This window comes from Callithrix jacchus, chromosome 1, assembly GCF_049354715.1.
Source record: "Callithrix jacchus isolate 240 chromosome 1, calJac240_pri, whole genome shotgun sequence".
In the NCBI taxonomy this organism is placed as follows: Eukaryota; Metazoa; Chordata; class Mammalia; order Primates; family Cebidae; genus Callithrix; species Callithrix jacchus.
The window spans coordinates 149148948-149166522 of record NC_133502.1 but is presented as its reverse complement, the minus strand read 5'-3'; the positions used below and the strand labels follow the sequence as shown (position 1 = coordinate 149166522).

Here is a 17575-nt window from a genome sequence, read left to right as displayed (position 1 = left end):
ATAGGCAGATAGAGCTCTTATTTAGTTTTTATTTGTACCTTTTGGCCTTGCTTTTACAATGTAAATATAATGTTTATTGACTAGAATATTAGCCAGGTCATGAAATGTTTATTAGCAGCTCATACCACCATGATCAATGGTGTTTCCTTCAATATTTTCAATCAGGACCCCTGCCATACACACCGTTCCTGCATATTTACACCAGTGTTTGGAAAGCTAGGATGTATCCTTTGTGGAAAGAGCAGGGCTGAGACTAGGGTCAGATGAGTGAGGCACCTGCATTGGGCACTAAATTTAAGGTATCCCAAAAAACTCAGTAATCAAAAATCATAATGCAACATTCCATGCGGAACACAATATAAAATGTTAAATAAAGTCAGGAACCAATGCCGCATTTGCTTCTCTCACCCCTCCCTCATCCCAGCCCTGGGCAGAATCTGGGTCTCAAATCAGAATGCAGGAGTTCTGGCCTCAGTTCCAATATCAGTTAGCTACAGTAAGCAAAAGCCTCAGGCAAGTCGCTGCAGTCCCTTAGTTCTCAGTTTCCTTGTGTCATTTCACTTGAAAGTCTGATTAGGTAACTTTTAATGAACCTTTGAACTTGGCACAATTCAATGATTTTCTAAAATATGAAGTTGCTTTATTTGAAGCATCATCAATGACTCACAAGGACAAGTAAGTTCAGTAATTCATTCAGTTATTCAATCAAAAAATGTTTACAGAACACTTACTATATGCCAAGCACTATGTTAGGCACAAAAAATACAAAGTTGGGGACTACTGAAACACATAGAAAGAGAAGACAACCTTAGTGTTAAGAGGTCAGGACAACTTCGCTAGAAAGTGACTCTGACCTAAAAACCCAGAGGAGTTAGGAGAGGGCAAGGATGGAATTCCAGAAAGAGGTAACAGCATGGCCAAAGGCCTGAAGGTAAAAAGCAAAATCTCACTGGGGTAACTGTAAGAAGTTTAGTTTGGCTGAAACATGAACAGGATGGATGGGGGGAAAAAGTCTCTGATTACAGCACAGTAATAGTATTTGCCAGAGTGTGATGCAAAGAACACAAGGTTATGAATCAAACCTTGGTTGCAGTTCCTGCCCTGCTGCCAAATAGCCAGATGACAGGGTTTCCACATCCACTGGGACTGCATTTTAGAACACGTGACAGATTTTTCCATGAAGAAGGGAGGCATTTAATTTCCTACAGAATGTTGTAAATCTCACGTTTGAGATATTTACAGTTTACGTCCCTCAGTACCAAAGAGGTGCTGTAATTAATACAAGTAGTCATTTCCCCAAAACAATCTGCTAAACAGCTAAGTCCCTGTTGTGTGATGCCTATGAGGCTGAAGGTGCAAAGACCAGCCTAAAAGCAAGGAAACGTTCATCTTCCCCAGACAGGTGTGAGAAGTGGGCAACTAGGCAAGTGTTATTGGCAGGTACTCCCAGCACGTGTCTACTCTACCTAGGCTTATGACAGCCGAGCTGGTCTGCTCCTGCCACACTTGTGCCTACTGATTTAATTTCTGCACTTAGGAAGACAGGATTCGAGCCAGCTATTTATAACCATCCCCCCCCAAAAAAATGTTTTAATGAATGCAAAAGCACACCATGTCTGGAGTCCTGAGCATAAAGTCAAAGCTTTACGTTTTTAGCCTCCCTGCTATCACACATAATACTCTCTGTTTATTGAGTGCTTACTCTGTGCAAGCTTTACAAGTAACTCAGCTAATCCTCACACTCCTCTGCAATGGGTTCTAGTATTGCTCCATCTTAAAAGCAGGAGTAATTGAAAGCACAGAGAAGTAAACTATGTGCCCAAAGTTGCACAGTTGATAAGTGGCAGAGCCAGAACTAAGAATTCAATTAATTTAGAATTGTGAATTAATTCAGGTTAACAGCCTGTCCAACTCTAGAGTCTGTGCTCTCAACCACTGTGCTTCATAAACAAGACAGGCTCATCAGTCTACATACCCAAGTGATGCCACTGAGGTATGGCACTCAGAGGCTCCTTAAGTTTCCAGGACACTCAAGGATCTGAATTCTCTGAGCTTCACTTAAGTCATTTAGTCGTAGGGGAGAAGGGCATCTTCTGTATCTGTCCTCAAATCTATCTTTCCATGCTCTTGGGGAAAGGCATCCTTTCTCCCTCTCTCCTCTCCTGCTCTGATTTCCCAAATCCTTTTTTCTTAGACACTGGTTTGTTCCATCTGCTCCCTTAATAAAACCTGTAGTTGAGAGTCACTGTACCTTTTCACTATATCTACAGCCCCATAACTCTTTCTCCTGCTGAACTTCAAAAATGGCTGATAGTTACGCATTGCATGGGTCTTTGTTTTGTTTTGTTTTGTTTTAGCTTCTCATTCCCCACTGAACTCTCTGAAATGATTTCTGAGCACACTGCTATACTAAGGTTGCTTTCCTCATGGTCACCAGAAAACTCTTTTTCATTGTCCTTTTTCAGTTCCCTACTTTCAACCTTTTCAAACTCCCCTCACTTAAAATCATCCTGGTAATTTATACATTTGATGAATGGAAACTGCTGTACAATTATGGAAATGGGCTTTGAGACCTGACTGATACTTCGTAATTTGGTAGCTATGGACAAGCTACTGCGACCTCTCTGTTACAGCTGCCTCAGCTGTAAAGTGGGAATAGGAATCATAGGTGTTGTAGAGATTAAATAGGATTCCACGTGGAGGCATTTAAACAAGTCCTGGCACAGCTGGGACTGCGTCTGTGAAGTCTGAGCACTCCTCCTGATTCTGAGGCTTTCGCTTTCTTGCCAGTTCTTTTCCTTCTTGTCTGAGTATTCACTTCCTATGCTCTTTCTGGGCTTATTTCTCTCCTTAATCCCTAAATTTTGCTAAATGCTGAAATTCAGTTTTTGGCTCTATGCTCTCCTCCTCTTCCCATCTTCTTCCCTAATAAAAAATAGTAGTTGGCATTTACTATGAAATCACTAGATGCTGGGATCCATACTAACGCTTTCCAAGAGGTTCTGGTGTCACCCCAAAATCAATTTCTGCAAAACAGCATTGAGCTTTTTACTTTCCTGAGCTAAACTCCTTCCCCATCCCTCTGTCACCATCAATCCACCTACCAATGGTCAAATCCAAAGCGCTATCTTTGATTTGCCTTCTGTTGCACCCCCTGTAGTCAATTTAAAAACAAACTCTATGTCTTTTTCTCTATTCTGGTATCTTTTATTGGCATTTTAAGATTGAATTCAACATGTTTGGGCTTGGTTTAGTAAAGAACCTAGTTCCTGGGTCTGCAGTGTTGATGGCTGGAACACAGATGATCTGGCTCTCATTCCAGGAGGCCAAGATGCTATGGGCTCTTTAAATGAGATCCTTATGAACTCTCTGGTACAGAGTATTTTTAAAGTTTTCACAAAGTATATTAAATCAGGAAATTCTGACAAGAAAGGGGGAAAAGGGAATTTACATACACTGCCATTCTACTAAGTATCAGGAACTGTGCTAAATGCTGTTGCTTCCGAGATACAGTAATGATCTCACTTTTTAAATATAAAAAAATAATGCCATGATGCTTTTTCCTAGTGGCACTTCAGAGTACAGTTCTTCTTCATAGAGGCAGCTGAGAAAATACATTTTTGTTTTGATTTGTGTCCTCCTGGCACATTTTAACACTGACCTCCAAGTCAGTTGATCACCTTGGAGAAATGGAAGCCATGATTTATCTTCTGTTCTAATGCAGGAATCATCACCTCATGGCTGGGTTTCTCATTCGTTTATTTAATGATTCATTCAACAAATATTTATTGGGTCCCTACTCCATACCAGGCCTGTGCTAAATGCTGGTAATGCCACTGTGAATGCTTCACTCTCACAATGCAAAAAAGGCAGCTATACAAGTGAATGCGGAGGAAGAAGAGGGTGATACAGGAGCGCACAGTAGAAGGAAGGCCCTTCTTAGATTAGCAGGCTTCACTTTCTTCAGTTGTCCTCCAGATACATCTCCTTGTGTCCACCCCTACTGCCACCACCCTCATCATTTAACATCTATATTTCCACAATAAGTTCCCCGCCTTCAGTCTCACCACCTCCAAGTCATCCTCCACACTGTGGTCATAGTCATCATTCTCTAATGCAAATCTGATTACATCTCAAACTTTCTCAACTTTCAAACAAATGCCCTGGCCTTTCCCATAAAATTGAAGCTCTTATGCTTGGATAGTATCATTCACACTTGATTGCTGCTTATGCCTCTTCTTGATGCTGTGCCACTGCAAGGAGCTAAGAACCCACATCTCTTGCTACAGCCACACAGAACCACTTTCAGGCCTTACAGAGATGTTTCTGCCTGGACAGCCCTTCTTTTCTCCTTGTTCTCATTCAAGACTCAGCTCATGTCAAGTTCTCTGAGAAACCTTCTTGATCTTCTTACCCTCCTTGAGTTTGATGACCTCCTTTTGTGCTTCCACAGCATTCTGGGCATATCTCTCTGAAAAACTGACTCTATAGCACTAGTTGTTAATTGGTGTCACCCAGGTACTCTTCACCCTCGGTGCTAACCACATGAGATGGCTTATTGTCACCCTAACTTATCAGGCACTCTCAAATATTTTCTCTGCCTGGAATGTCTTTCTATCCTTTCCTACCTGGTAAAAGACTATTCAATTTTTTAAAGATCACCTGTTCACATCTCCTGGGAAAGGAAAAAATTACTTTTATGCCTGAACTATTGGCACATGGTTTATCATAGAGTTATAGCAGTTAATCAGATTGAATCATAGTTAAATACCTGTTTCCTCGGTGACTGGGACCATTTTTTTACTTTCTTGCCTGTTTTGCCAGCCTCTAGCACATAACAAGTGCTTATACATGTTTTCTGAATGTTGAGAAAATCCAGAAGGAGGGGATGGAGTATACAGCATACACATCAAGATCTCATAGTACAATGTAGAAGTATCCTGCTTTCTATTTCATGTGTGTTCTTTTTGTATTTACAACTAGATCATGAACACTTTGAGGGACAGAACTATGTTACATGTTTTATATGACTTACAATGCTAAATGCAGGATAGGTGGTCAATAAATGCTTGTAAATGGAATCTGAGTATAATCAGAATAAACTGATCTTGCAGATGAAGAAAGAGGAAATATATTGTAAAAAAAACAAATAAAGAGCTCTAGTAAAAGCAAAAATATTCTTGATCTTTTCTTGCCAAAGTTTTCCAAAAAAATGATGAGGGTGTTCACCATGGGATAAAAAGGACATATGCTGACAATTATATTTAAATTCTCTCTATGCCAATTTCACTTGAAAATATTCCTGGAAAGGTCTCTACTTCACTTGTTATTTGAAAATAAGAAGCTCAGATTTAAAGGTATTCTTAATGAATACCTTTAAAAATCATAAAAACAAAGCTATTTTAATAATAAGCATCCCTTTCCCAATTCCCCTCTTTTCATTTTTCTTTATCAAAAAAAGCTCTTCACCTTCAGCTGTGCTGTCTTATGAGTCAAGATCACTTTCATAAGTGTTTCTCAATTAACCTCATGAATATCATGTTTTTTCCCACTTCAAAGAAGTCACAAAATGTTAAAAATAAAAAGGTCCCCATCCCAAGCGGCAAAGAGATGCCCCAACCTGTCATCTCAAAGTGAAGAGAACCCCCCGTGGTGAGGAGCAGCAGTCCTAAGTACTGGATCTGAGCTTCCAGAGTTTACTTCTGTCCGCATCAGCTTGGCTTCCAGATTCCCCACACAGTTTTCCTAAAAATCCAAGGTTCCCCACGTGCACAAGAGCCAAAATATACCTGTCTGCCCATCCCACCTTTCAGGTACAAACAACACGTGAAGGTGGAGAAACTTTCACACGAGGCTCTTTCTAGACCTAAACAACTAATTTGTAAATATGCTACACGTTATCCCAGGAATAATGAAGTCTTTTACGCTCCAGATGTGACATTCTAGCAACCTCAAAACTAGATTCCCACCAGATGATTAGGAGCTGCCAACCGTACACATAGAAGGGGCATAGGAATTCAGTGAAGCCTGCAGAACACCTCCCTCCAGTCAATCTCTTCCTGCCTTCATTGGCCTCTAGTCATACCTCTCCTAAGTGACCATTATCTGTCCCTCTTCTATCTCCCTTTGTCCCAGTCCTGGACTCCTCACACACTGACCCAGTCTCCGCTGTTTCAAAAGGCCATTCGATTTGACGCTTTCCCCGGGTGCAGTGGGTGCACTGCACTCTGAAATCCCGCCCCTGTGGGACTGGCATTTTAGGAAATCTTTTTCTCAGGACCTTTTCCATTGTACCAAAGAGATATTCAGAACCGTGCCTGTCCACCAACTAGATAGCAGACAGCAGAGAATCTCTTCCAGGAAAGAGATCGAAAGGAGAAAACGACATCCCCACAAAGAAAAATAATAACCCAGAATCCTCCACATATTCCACACGTGCGTGTCATAAAACCCTTGGGAAATGGGTTGGGGGAGGATAAAGACCTGGCTTCCCACTGCTGCCGCCACCGCCACAGCAGCCCCTGTCCAGCTCCCAGCGCTGACGCGTGGTGTGCGTGAAGACAGCACCTTCCCCCGGGAGGAGAGATCCTGGCTCCCTGCGTTTCTAGGAGGTGATTATGGCAAGCCTTTCAGTAATTCATCATTTAACCCCGCACTGACCCGAGCCTTACCCCGGCGTCTTTGGCACTAGAGCTCAATCAGAAAGCCGAAGGCTGCCCGTCCAATTTTCCAGGTGACACCCCACCACCACCACACACACACACACACACCCCACTATGTGCCTAGGGCGCAGAGGGGTGGAAGGGAAGGATGCCAGGTGCCCATGCCTGAGGGAAAATCAATGGTAACGCTTACAGCTTGGGGTGAGAAATCCCAATCCGCGCCCGGGTGGGAGAACTTGGCATCAGCTACCTGCAGGGCGCCCCCGCCTGCACACCCACCCAACGAGTGCAGGCTCCCGTTGCAGCCCGGAATGCAGTCAAGACGGTGGAACGGGACGGAGGGAGCCTCCACGCCCCCTTTGTCTCCACGTTTCCCAAATGACATGGAAGGAAAGTTTACGAGCAGGGAGGTGGTAGCTTTCTGCTGGGTCAATCTGACACCTCGCAGGAGGCGACCCTCCCTGGGTTCGTCCTCTCCTCTGCACAGCCCAGCACCGCCTTCATCTGCACCTCAACACCCACAAGCAAGGCATGGGACACCTGCGCCGCCGGGTCCGGCCAGGAGCCTGCCCCCGCCCCCAGCTGCCCCACAGCCCCGCTGCAGCACGTCCCGAGCGGCCAGGCTGCGGGCGCCGCACTCACCTCCCGCAGCGGAGCGTCCTCCCGTGAGCCCTACTGGGCCGTCCGGCTCCCGGGGGCGAGGTGCATTCAGGCGGCGGCCCGAGACACGCTCACCCGGCGCTGCTGCATTCCGCCTGCGTGGGAGAGCCAGCCGGCGAGCGCGCGGCGCGGGCGTGTACGAGTGTGTGTTTGTGCGAGTGTGTGTATGTGTGTGTCAGTGTGTGTGCGCGCGCCCGTGGGGCGGAGGTGCGCGGGATCACAGATCCCGCTGGGCGCCCATCCCGCGCTCTGCCTCCTCCGCTGCCTCCTCCTGGCGCTGCCGCTTGCGCAGGGTCCAGGTTTCAGGATCTCCTGTTTGTTTAATGAAAGGGAAGGAGCAAAAGGCTGGCGGGGAGGGGGCGGAGGAGGGGAGAGGAGGGGAAGGGTGCCGGGCTGCGCATGCTCAAGACAGACTCAGCGCTGGCTCCGGAGCCGAGGCTGAGCTGAGAGAGTGAGCCTGTGGGAGAGGCTAGCCAGCCAGACTGCGTCCAGCCGAGCGGTAGTTGCTCCGCGTGGTTCTCAGGAGGCAGCTGGGAAAACCCGCCGCAAAGGTGCGCCTTGCGCGGGAACTCCTCGGCGCATGCAGTGCTGGAAGCCAGTAGTGGGATCCCCACCCATCCCTGGAGACCGCTACTACCTGGAGTCCTCAGTAACGCGGGGCTGTCCTCTCCCTGTGTGGTTTTAGTGCTGGCGCAGGCGTTCCTGTGGGCCATTCTCTCGCCTCTACCCTGGGGGCAACCGAGATGCGACTCCCCAGAGGTCCCGGAGGAACCACAGGCTGCAGGTCGCCCCGAACTAAAATGAGTTTCCTGATGTGTGCTTCTTTCTTCCCCTCCCAACTTCCACTCCTTTAAGAGCTAGAAAAGGCAACATCCAGTCGGGTCCCACAACAGCTTTAATGGGGAGAAGGTGGGGAGGGAGCTAGGGATAACTCTTCCAAAGAACAAAGGAGGAGTGGAAGGAAGGTGAGTGGCTGAGGATCCCATACTCAGCTTCCTTTGGTGACAGGGTTAAATGGAAGAGACATTTGCCCTATTCAAGAAGGAGAAAAAAAAGAAGAAGAAGAAGAACAATGGGTTCATTGTCCCCCTTGCCTAGAATGCCAACGCAATTCTAGGTCTTTGTGAAGTTTCTGGCTACTTGGTGAAGTGGAAGAACTGTCAACTCGAAAAGAGTCCAGTAAGAGAACCTGAGCCTGCGATGATTGCACCGTAACCTGAGGCCAGGGGAGATGGCAGGTGAGTCTCTGCAAGTGGAGTGGAAACTTCCTGGGTGAGATTGTTCTATGAGCAAAACAGAATGGTTAGGATCCACTCAAGAGCTTCTATTTTCAATCTTTCCCTGTTTAATCGCACTGTCTCCCCACACACCACACTTCATTTTGTCTCCTGCAGAAGAAAAGACGTCCCAAGCAGAAAACTCACTGTAAAGAGATTTCTACCTTCTTTTTATTCATTTTCTGTCCCTCCAGTAAAGGATTACCTTTGGTCCCCTCTGCTATGGAGGAACAGAGGACAGCCTGCCTTGTGCAAATCGTTTCCAAGCTTTCATTAAAGATCACCTCTAAGCATTTCCACTATACAGTGGAAGCGAGCAGATGCCTTCTTGCTGAACTCTGACCCACATCCCATTCATCTTCCCAATAATAATACCAAGTGACACTCGAACAGCAGGACAATTAGATCAAATCCTAGAGCACACCCAGAGGAGAAAAAACAGCATGTCTAAACACCACCAACAGAAACAAAGTTTAGAACAGACTTACAGGAAGGAAAGAATGAAGGGAAAGTTCTTGAAAAGAGAAAGTGCCCTGGATGTAATGGCCGGTTTCTTTTCTCAGTCAGTCCTCTAAAGGAGTAGAATTGCAGCATCTCTTTGCTTAAAGGACAGTGAAAGTGAGTCTCCATCCACCAAGTAAAGGAGATCAGGTTCTCCTGAAGAGCCACAAAACCTCTAATAGTGAACCACATAGGGTATTTGGAGCTCCTCCTTCCCAGCCTGTATTTATTAGGACTTCCCTTTGGTGCTTGGAAGTCATCCAAGATAAATCTGCCTTGTTGTCACATTCCCCTCAGAACAGTAAACAGTGTTTACTGGAATTTCGAGGTGTTAGCATTGGTGGGGCCATTTGTTTCCTTGAGGCAAGAAAGCCATTCTCTTTGCCCTAGTGCGTAAGCAGGAAGTGAGTGACGGCTTTGAATCCATGAAATAAGTGGGGCTGGGGTTTACAGTTCACTCAGTAGGAGACAGTTCTAAGGCACTTTCTCCCATAGTGATAAGTATCCAGGGTTGCCTGGCCAAGAAGCCCACTCTATTTGAGCTTGGCCTTGGGTGACAGGGAAAGGGATACCACTCCCATCAATGCTTAGGAACACCCTGTTCACCATTTCAAAGCAGAAAGTAGCTCCAACAAGGTCAAGGGTGAAGAGGAATTTTTAAATGCAGAATTGCAAATAAAGTGAAATATCTTTATGGTGCGTCTGCTAGGAGATGGTGAATGAGCAGTTCTGGAAGAGATTTTTACTGTTTAGGGACAGTGGGGGAAACACAGAGAACATTAAGCGAGATGATGTACGTAAAGCACTTAACATAGTGCCTACTGTATAACAAGCTCTCCATAACTTGTAGCTCTTATTTTGGTTATCAATATTTTGATTATTAGTTTATTTTTTAAAAAAAAGGCTAAAAACATCTTTTTTTCCTCAGCTTAAACAGGCAAAACAGATAAAAGCCAAAAGCCTTCCAGTTTTCCTTCTGGCTTCCTCCATCACCTCCTCACTCATCACCCTGATCACTGATGTATTCAAATCCATATAATGAAAAGCATGCTATAAAAACGTGTGGCAGTGTGAATGGGGAATAGCTCCAACTCTCACCCTTCCACCCTCAAATCTAGACGTGTGAGATAGATTTGTCTTTCAGTAACATGCCTCAAGCACTTTTTGCCACTCATGTCTCACAGTGATTAAGGACTCCTGCCTGGCAGGGTCTCTTGCTATAATACCCCACCTACACTGGAACACCAAGCTTTGTATTTTTACTCTTTATTTTTATTTTATTTTATTTATTTATTTATTTATTTGCCTGCCTTCTAATTTTAGCTATCAAATGTGTTACTCCTCCTAGATAACAGAATGCCCAAAGCCAATTAATATGCACACATCTGCAGATGGCTTTGAGATAAATCAATGGTAAGAATTTCAGGGGCTGCCAGTATTTTTAATGCCTCTTTATCACAGATTTCAGACTTAGTATTCATTTGCTCTACTTAAAGAATTATCCCTAAACTTTGTACCTCCTTCTACAAACCAGTCAACAACCTAATGGCCTTACTTCTTATGTCAGCAAAATAACCTAATATTGTTGTCTGGATATATATGAAATTACATATTTTTAAAGAAAACTAGCTATTAAATTTTAAATAGAATTATCTATTCAAAACATAGTATCAAGAATTACATAATTAGTAAAAACCAGTAATAAAGCACTGAACATAAAATTCTCCAGAGTTATAATGCCATAGTGATGTCTGGATTCTTAGAAAACTGTATTTTCTTATAGTTTTCTATATGTTTACATATAGTTTTCTAAGAAAACTATACGAAAATTGAATTAGATTATATACAGGTGAGGTAACATAACTGTCATGATACAGTATGTGCAAAGATTCTGCTCTGAATATTTTCTAAGAAATATGAAATATGCCATTTCCATTTGAATTTTCTCTTACCTATAATTTTGGTTCTTTTCAAAAATCACCCTAGTAAGACAAGTAAATATATAATGTTTTCTTCCTGTAGAAATTTCTTATATATAGCAATCTTTTCTGGTTCAATAAAAATGTCAGGCCATTACTGTAAGGGCTAAACTAGTTGTTTCTTATTCTGAGAATTAAAGTGTTTCTGGAACTATCAAAAACTATTCCAAGACTATCCCTACAGCCCTTTGCATATACTCTTACTATAACTCTTAACATCAAGTTCTTTTTTTATATCTGCCTTGTCCCCACTAGGTTGGATGTAAGCCATTCAAGAGCAGGGTTTCTTTCTTTTTTTATGCTTCTAGTGCCTTGTGAAATAAGAAAGATGTATCTGTTCAGTAAATGTTTAAGGAGTAAATGAATAAATACATTGCCAAAAATGAATTTCTGTTGGTAACACGTTGACTTTGAAATAGACTACCAAGTACCATGATACTTGGCATTCCTTATAGATGATGAAGTCAGGAGACACTGTTTTGTGTGTGATTATCTATAAATGGCAGTTGAGATGAGAAAAGCAAATCAGTAGATAGTAGTTTTTAATCCCCTTGGAAACACATATATTAAACCCATTCTAATTTTTCTGGTTCAGAAAGCAAATTAGTTTTGGCTCTAAGTGTACTATTATTCCAAGGATAGATTCATGCTGACCAACCTAATCCACCAAAATAACGTTCTAATGTATTAAACTTTGCCCCTAAGTAGTACAAAATATTTGGGTCAGTCATGGTTAGAACTCTTCTTTGTCATCAAGAAAAGCCAAAAAGTAAAAAGGACCACCCCCAGAACTTTACCTACAGCATTTCTATTATAGCTGTCTTGAATGAAAGGGTCTAGTAAGAAGCTGGTTCTGTTTTCACGGATAGGAATTTGGGTGATGGGGAGCAGGTGGGGTGGAGGAAGGCTTAACTATGAACAGTCTCATCTCTGATCAAAACTACTCTGAGACAGGGAAAGGAAGATGGGAGGACCAGGGGATTGGCATCTTGTTTATCTTTTCTCTTTCATTAATTCATGCATCTAATAAAAGAGTTTCTTAAGAATTATCTGAAAGAGAGAGAGACAGAGAGATCCCAAAAAAGAAGCTGCAGTCTTTTATAGACAAATCTCAGAAATAACAGGCCATCACTTCTGCCACATTTTTTTCAATCATACAGACGAACCCTGGTACTCTCCTCAGATTATCTTAATTTTAGGGTGATTTTTCTTGCTAGAACCCTGGCTGATATAGATTTCAAGAATCTCTTTGTTACTTATGGACTCATTTCACCCACCTTGGACCTAATGCGTGCTGTTATTTCATATGTTCTGATTTCTAGGTTTCTCCATATATCGTGGTTTATAATCCGGGTTAATGCCTCATATGGCCCAGCCCCCAGGATCTATGCACATGTGTTGCTGGAGCTCACACCTAGTTTTCCATGTCTGCAAAAGTAGGACCAGATACCTATCACTGATTCCATCACTGTTTGATTCCACCTTCTGGTGCCATCCCAGTTATCCCCTCTTGCAAGCCTCATTGGGAATTGTGAGAATTGTGATTCAACCTCTGCTGGGTTTTACATCTTGTAGATATTCTACTGTTAGCTCTTCCCTTCTGTGGACTCTGCCCTTATCCAGGAAAGGCAGGTTTGCAAAAGGCCATCTATCTTTTTTTCTCAGTCTGTTCCATACTGGCAATGTGGAACCATTCACCTCCAATGATTGATAAATGGCATGACGTCTGTCTTTATTTTTATTATCTTAAAATGAGAGGGCTGAACTAAATTACTCAATCATCTTTTTTTTTTTCTTTTCTCTTTTTTAGAGACAGAGTCTTGCTCTGTCACCCAGGCTAGAGTGCAATGGAAGGATTGCAGCTCACTGCAACCTCGCCTTCCTGGATTCAATTCTCAAGTCTTATCCTCCCAAGAAGTTTGGATTACAGGCATGTGCCACCACACCAGGCAAATTTTTGTATTTTTAGTAGAGACAGGGATTCACCATGATGGCCAAGCTGGTCTTGAACTCCTGGCCTCAAGCAATTCATCTGCCTCAGCCTTCCAAAATGCTGGGATTGAAGGCATGAGCCACCACACCCCTCCCTCAATCATCACTTTTTAATAGTCTAGTCCAGGGGTCAACAAACTTATCCTGCAAAGGACGAGATTGCATATATTTTAGGCTGTGTGGGCCACATGGCCTCTGTCACAACTACTCTGCTCTACAGCCATGGACATGGAAACAAAATGAGAATGGCTGTGTTCCAACATATTTAAAAGAAAACAAAAACAGGTGGTGGACTGGATTGGCCAACAAGTTATAGATTGCCAACCCTGAGTCTAATTCTTCATTTTCCACACTTCATCTCTGGCATCAGCAATGTGTTGAGTAGAAGGAACTCGAATCTTGCTTTCTGTCCTGCCTGTACGAAAATAATAAGAACCACGAAATTGTCAGTTTAGGATCTCTGCATTAGCGAGTGTGGCTTTCACACTATCTTAAGAATGCATTCAGAAAATTATTTTTTTTCCTTTTTGTAAAGCAATTGGCTGTGTTTTCCACATGGAACAATGGAAGCAAAGGCAACTATACTATTTTTAACCTAAAACCAACATATGTAGCCCTAAAAGTTCAGCGAGAGGAATATTTTAAAGGAAAATAAAAACAATAGTGTGAGCATGATACTCCTATTAAAATGGAGCAGGTAAATATATTCTAATTATGACTAGCAACTTAGGAAAACTGCCTCTAAAGATAAACTCAATCCCAATAAAACAAATACATTCTTATCCAGGCCCCAGGTATAAGAGCAACACTTCTGAGATGAATTCACACAAGTTGAGCTGCTGTCTGAGCATTTTTCCACATTCAGCCCAAGTTATGAAATTCAGCTTATCTAAAAATTTCACTCAAATTTCACTCTGAGTTACAGATTCAATGCAATCCCTATCAAAATTCCAACATGTTTTTTGCAGAAATAGAAAAATCCATTTTAAAATTTATATAAAATCTCAAGGTTATTTGGGGGAACCCAAATAACCAAGACAATTTAGAAAAAGAACAAAATTAGAGGTCCCAAACATCCTAATTTCAAAACCTACCATGAAGCTAAACAAAATACAGTATTAGTGGCCTAAAGACAGACATAAAGATTATTGGAATAAAGGACCCAGAAGTAAATACTCACATATATGGTCAAAGTCATTTTTGACAAAGTTGCCAAGACCATTCAATGGGGAAAAGATAGTTTTTTTCTCAACAAATGTTGTGGCCAACAGGCACAATAAGGAAGTTGGACACTTACACCATATACACAGATTAACTCAAAATGGATCAAAAACCTGAACGCAAGAGCAAAACCTACAGGACTCTTAGAAGAAAACCCTTCATGGAAAAGCTTCAGGACATTGGATTTGGCAATGATTTCTTAGGTATGACACCAAATGCGCAGGCAACAACAGCAAAGGTAGATAAATTAGACTACATCAAAACTAAAAACTTCAAAGGACATCATCAACAGAGTAAAGGGTAACCTATGGAATGGGAGAAAATACTTGCAAATCATACATTTTCTATATCCTATGAGGTATTAATATCCAGACTATATAAAGAACTACAACTCAACAACAGGAAAAAACACAACCCAATTTAAAAATGGGCAAAGGAGTTAAACAGATATTTCTTCAAAGAAGATATACGAATGTCCAATAATAAGCACATGAAAAGATGTTCAGCATCACTAAGCAAATCAAACCCACAATGAAATACCACTTCCCTCCCAATACGATGGCTTTTATCTTAAATAATGGGAAATAAGTGTTGATGAGGATTTGCAGTAACTGAGACCCTTGGTCCAACGGTGGAAATATAAAATGGTGCAGTCATTATGATGGTTCTTCAAAGAATTAAACATAGAATTACTGTAAGATCCAGCAATTCCATTTTTAGGTATATACCCCTAAAAATGCAAGGGACTTGGACAGACATTTGTACACCCACATTCATAGAAGCATTACTCACAACAGCCAAGATGTAAAAGAAATCCAAGTGCCCACTGACAGATGAATGGATAAATAAAATTTAGCATATATATATATATATATATATACACCCACACACAGACATATATATACACACACACATATATAGATACGCACACACACAATGGAATATTATTCAGCCTTTAAATTGAAGGAGAATCTGATGCACACTATAACATAAGTAAACCTTGAAGACTGAGAAATAAGCCAGTCACGAAAGTACAAATGCTGTATGATTCTATGTATGTAAGGTACCTAGAATCATCAAATTCAGAAAAGCAGAAAGTAGAATGGTGGTTACCAGAGAATGCAGGTAGGAGGGAATAGGGAGTTATGGATAGAGTTTCAGTTTTGGAAGATGAAAAATGTTAGATGGATGATGGTGATGGTTACACTTAAAAATGGTTAAGATGGTAAAGTTTATGTTGTGTGTATTTTACCACAATTTTTAAAATTAGAAAAAAAAATTGTAATCACTCCTTCAGTTACTTCCTCCCAGCAAGCTTTCCCTCTCAAAAAAAATAATATTAATGGTACCCATAATCTAGTAAAAACTGGATATTAGGCTGACATTGAGTTGAATTCCAGCTCTGTCAGGAAATGTTTTAGCTACATGCCCATAGGCAAGGTACTCTAAGCCTGTTTTCTCATATACAAAATATGGAAAGTAATTTATCTTAATAAATCATGAGAAATAAGATAACATAAAAGATGTCTGGCAAGAAATTGACAATCAGTAAACAGAAGCTATCAGCAGCAGCATCATTCATATTTCCCATCCAAAAGTTATCTAAAAAACTTGAGGTCATCTTTGGCCTCTTATTATGACCAGTTATCATATTTCATAACACTGACAGGACAATTCTTTTTACAAAACGTTTCATGACTTTTTTCTTCCTCTTCTCAAGGCTGACATCCCAAGTATCATCCCAAACTGGGATAAGAAGGATACGCAAAGGGATCTTTACGTATATATTTAACTTTCCTATAGGAATTAGGCTATGATAGTTATCCATTCATTCTTCTTTTATTTAACAAATAGGTATTGTTTGTGCCGATGTAGTCAATGAAATTGAGGTCAGTACCTCAAGATAGTACTCTGAACAAATCCTGCCTCATATTCTGATTTTGTGTATGTATGTTATTTTCAATTTACAAATGTATTGGGTAAAATAATTTCATGAAAGTTATAGAGGAAAAGCCTTGAGGACTTAGCTAAAAACAATCTTAAGGTGTTGCTGGAATAATATACTTCAGTCATATGAATATTTTATGTTAACCACCTAACTTTGATATAGATATGAGTTAGGATTTTAAGTCATTTAACTGAAGCCTTTAAGAACATGGCTCCTAGTCCTTGCATAATTCCACAGCACTATAATGGTAAATGATACATTAATTCAGCAAAGTGCCTAAACCACTCTTCTAACTAGGAAAACTATCTCAGGAAAATTACTCAACTATATACCAAACTATACAAATCTCTTCATAAAGTACCAATGATAATTAATCACCAACTATCAATTATATTATCATCATCAACAACAGATAACCTTCATCAGAAATTAGTCACCTTTAGTCTAGATAGCTTGGTAAAGCAAAGATTCAATAAAGTTAAGTGTCTGTTGTTGTGGTTTGCAGTTTTCCCCTTTTTGCCAGTAGTGGTATCCATATTTCCTCCAAGAAAGCACTATTCTCCAACAACTAATCCATTTGTTTTGAGTGGGATTGAAAAACCTCCTCCTGCTGCAAGCATGTGCATAGAATTCCAACCTAGTTAACCAGAGTTTCCCATTGCCCTAGTCATTGTGGTGTCTCAGGGAGAGCAAATGATCCAAAATGGGAAAATTAGATTAAAATTCAGAACTTTTGTTCCCATGAAAAAAAGGCATCTTTTTTACTAGACCGCTAAGCAGTTAAAATGCTGTAAGGCTGGGAATGACGGAAGAGAAACCTTAACACAATTTTGAATCCCTAATCCTACTATGCCCTAAAGTGTCACTGGACTTTTTGGTTACTTGAGCAGTTAATTTGTTTTTTGCTTAAGGCATTTTGAATTAGATTTCCTTTCCCTGGCCCCACTGAAAATGTCTTTATGGACACATTTATTTAGGCATCTCTTTAAGAATAAAAATGGTAAATAAAAGGGAAAGCAGGCAAAAGGTGGGGACAGCGTGTAAAGGATCCCAATGGCTGCACCGTGATGGTTTCTAGCCCAAGACATTTTAGGCAGTCTTTCACTTATGAGCATACATCTTATGTGTCCTCTTCTCCTTTTCTGAATTGCCAGAATCGATGGCTGGCACTCTTCAAGGCTGACACCCACCGTTAGACAGATGGAGCTGAGTGGGGCAAGGCAGAGGACAGGGAGACCCTGCCAACTCATTTGGCCTCAGGCCCAGCCCTACTCCATAACCACAGATGCTGTCAATATCCAGCTAAGGCTGGTCTGAGTTCTCTTTACTGTCAGC

General features: G+C 41.5%; 1 protein-coding gene across 3 annotated transcripts in view; it reads right to left on the bottom strand.

Annotated features, from left to right (window-relative positions):
• Nucleotides 1-17575, bottom strand: part of PLPPR1 (phospholipid phosphatase related 1) — a 359335-nt gene that overhangs the window by 315223 nt on the left and 26537 nt on the right. The window contains exon 1 of one of the 3 annotated variants that reach the window (XM_009000342.5): nt 7305-7669. The exons of 1 other annotated variant lie outside the window; for it this stretch is intronic. The gene's annotated coding sequence lies outside the window, so the exon portion shown is untranslated. Of the gene's footprint in view, nt 1-6855; nt 6976-7304; nt 7670-17575 lie in introns of those variants that run through there. One more of the 3 variants, XM_054258389.2, reaches the window with a different exon arrangement.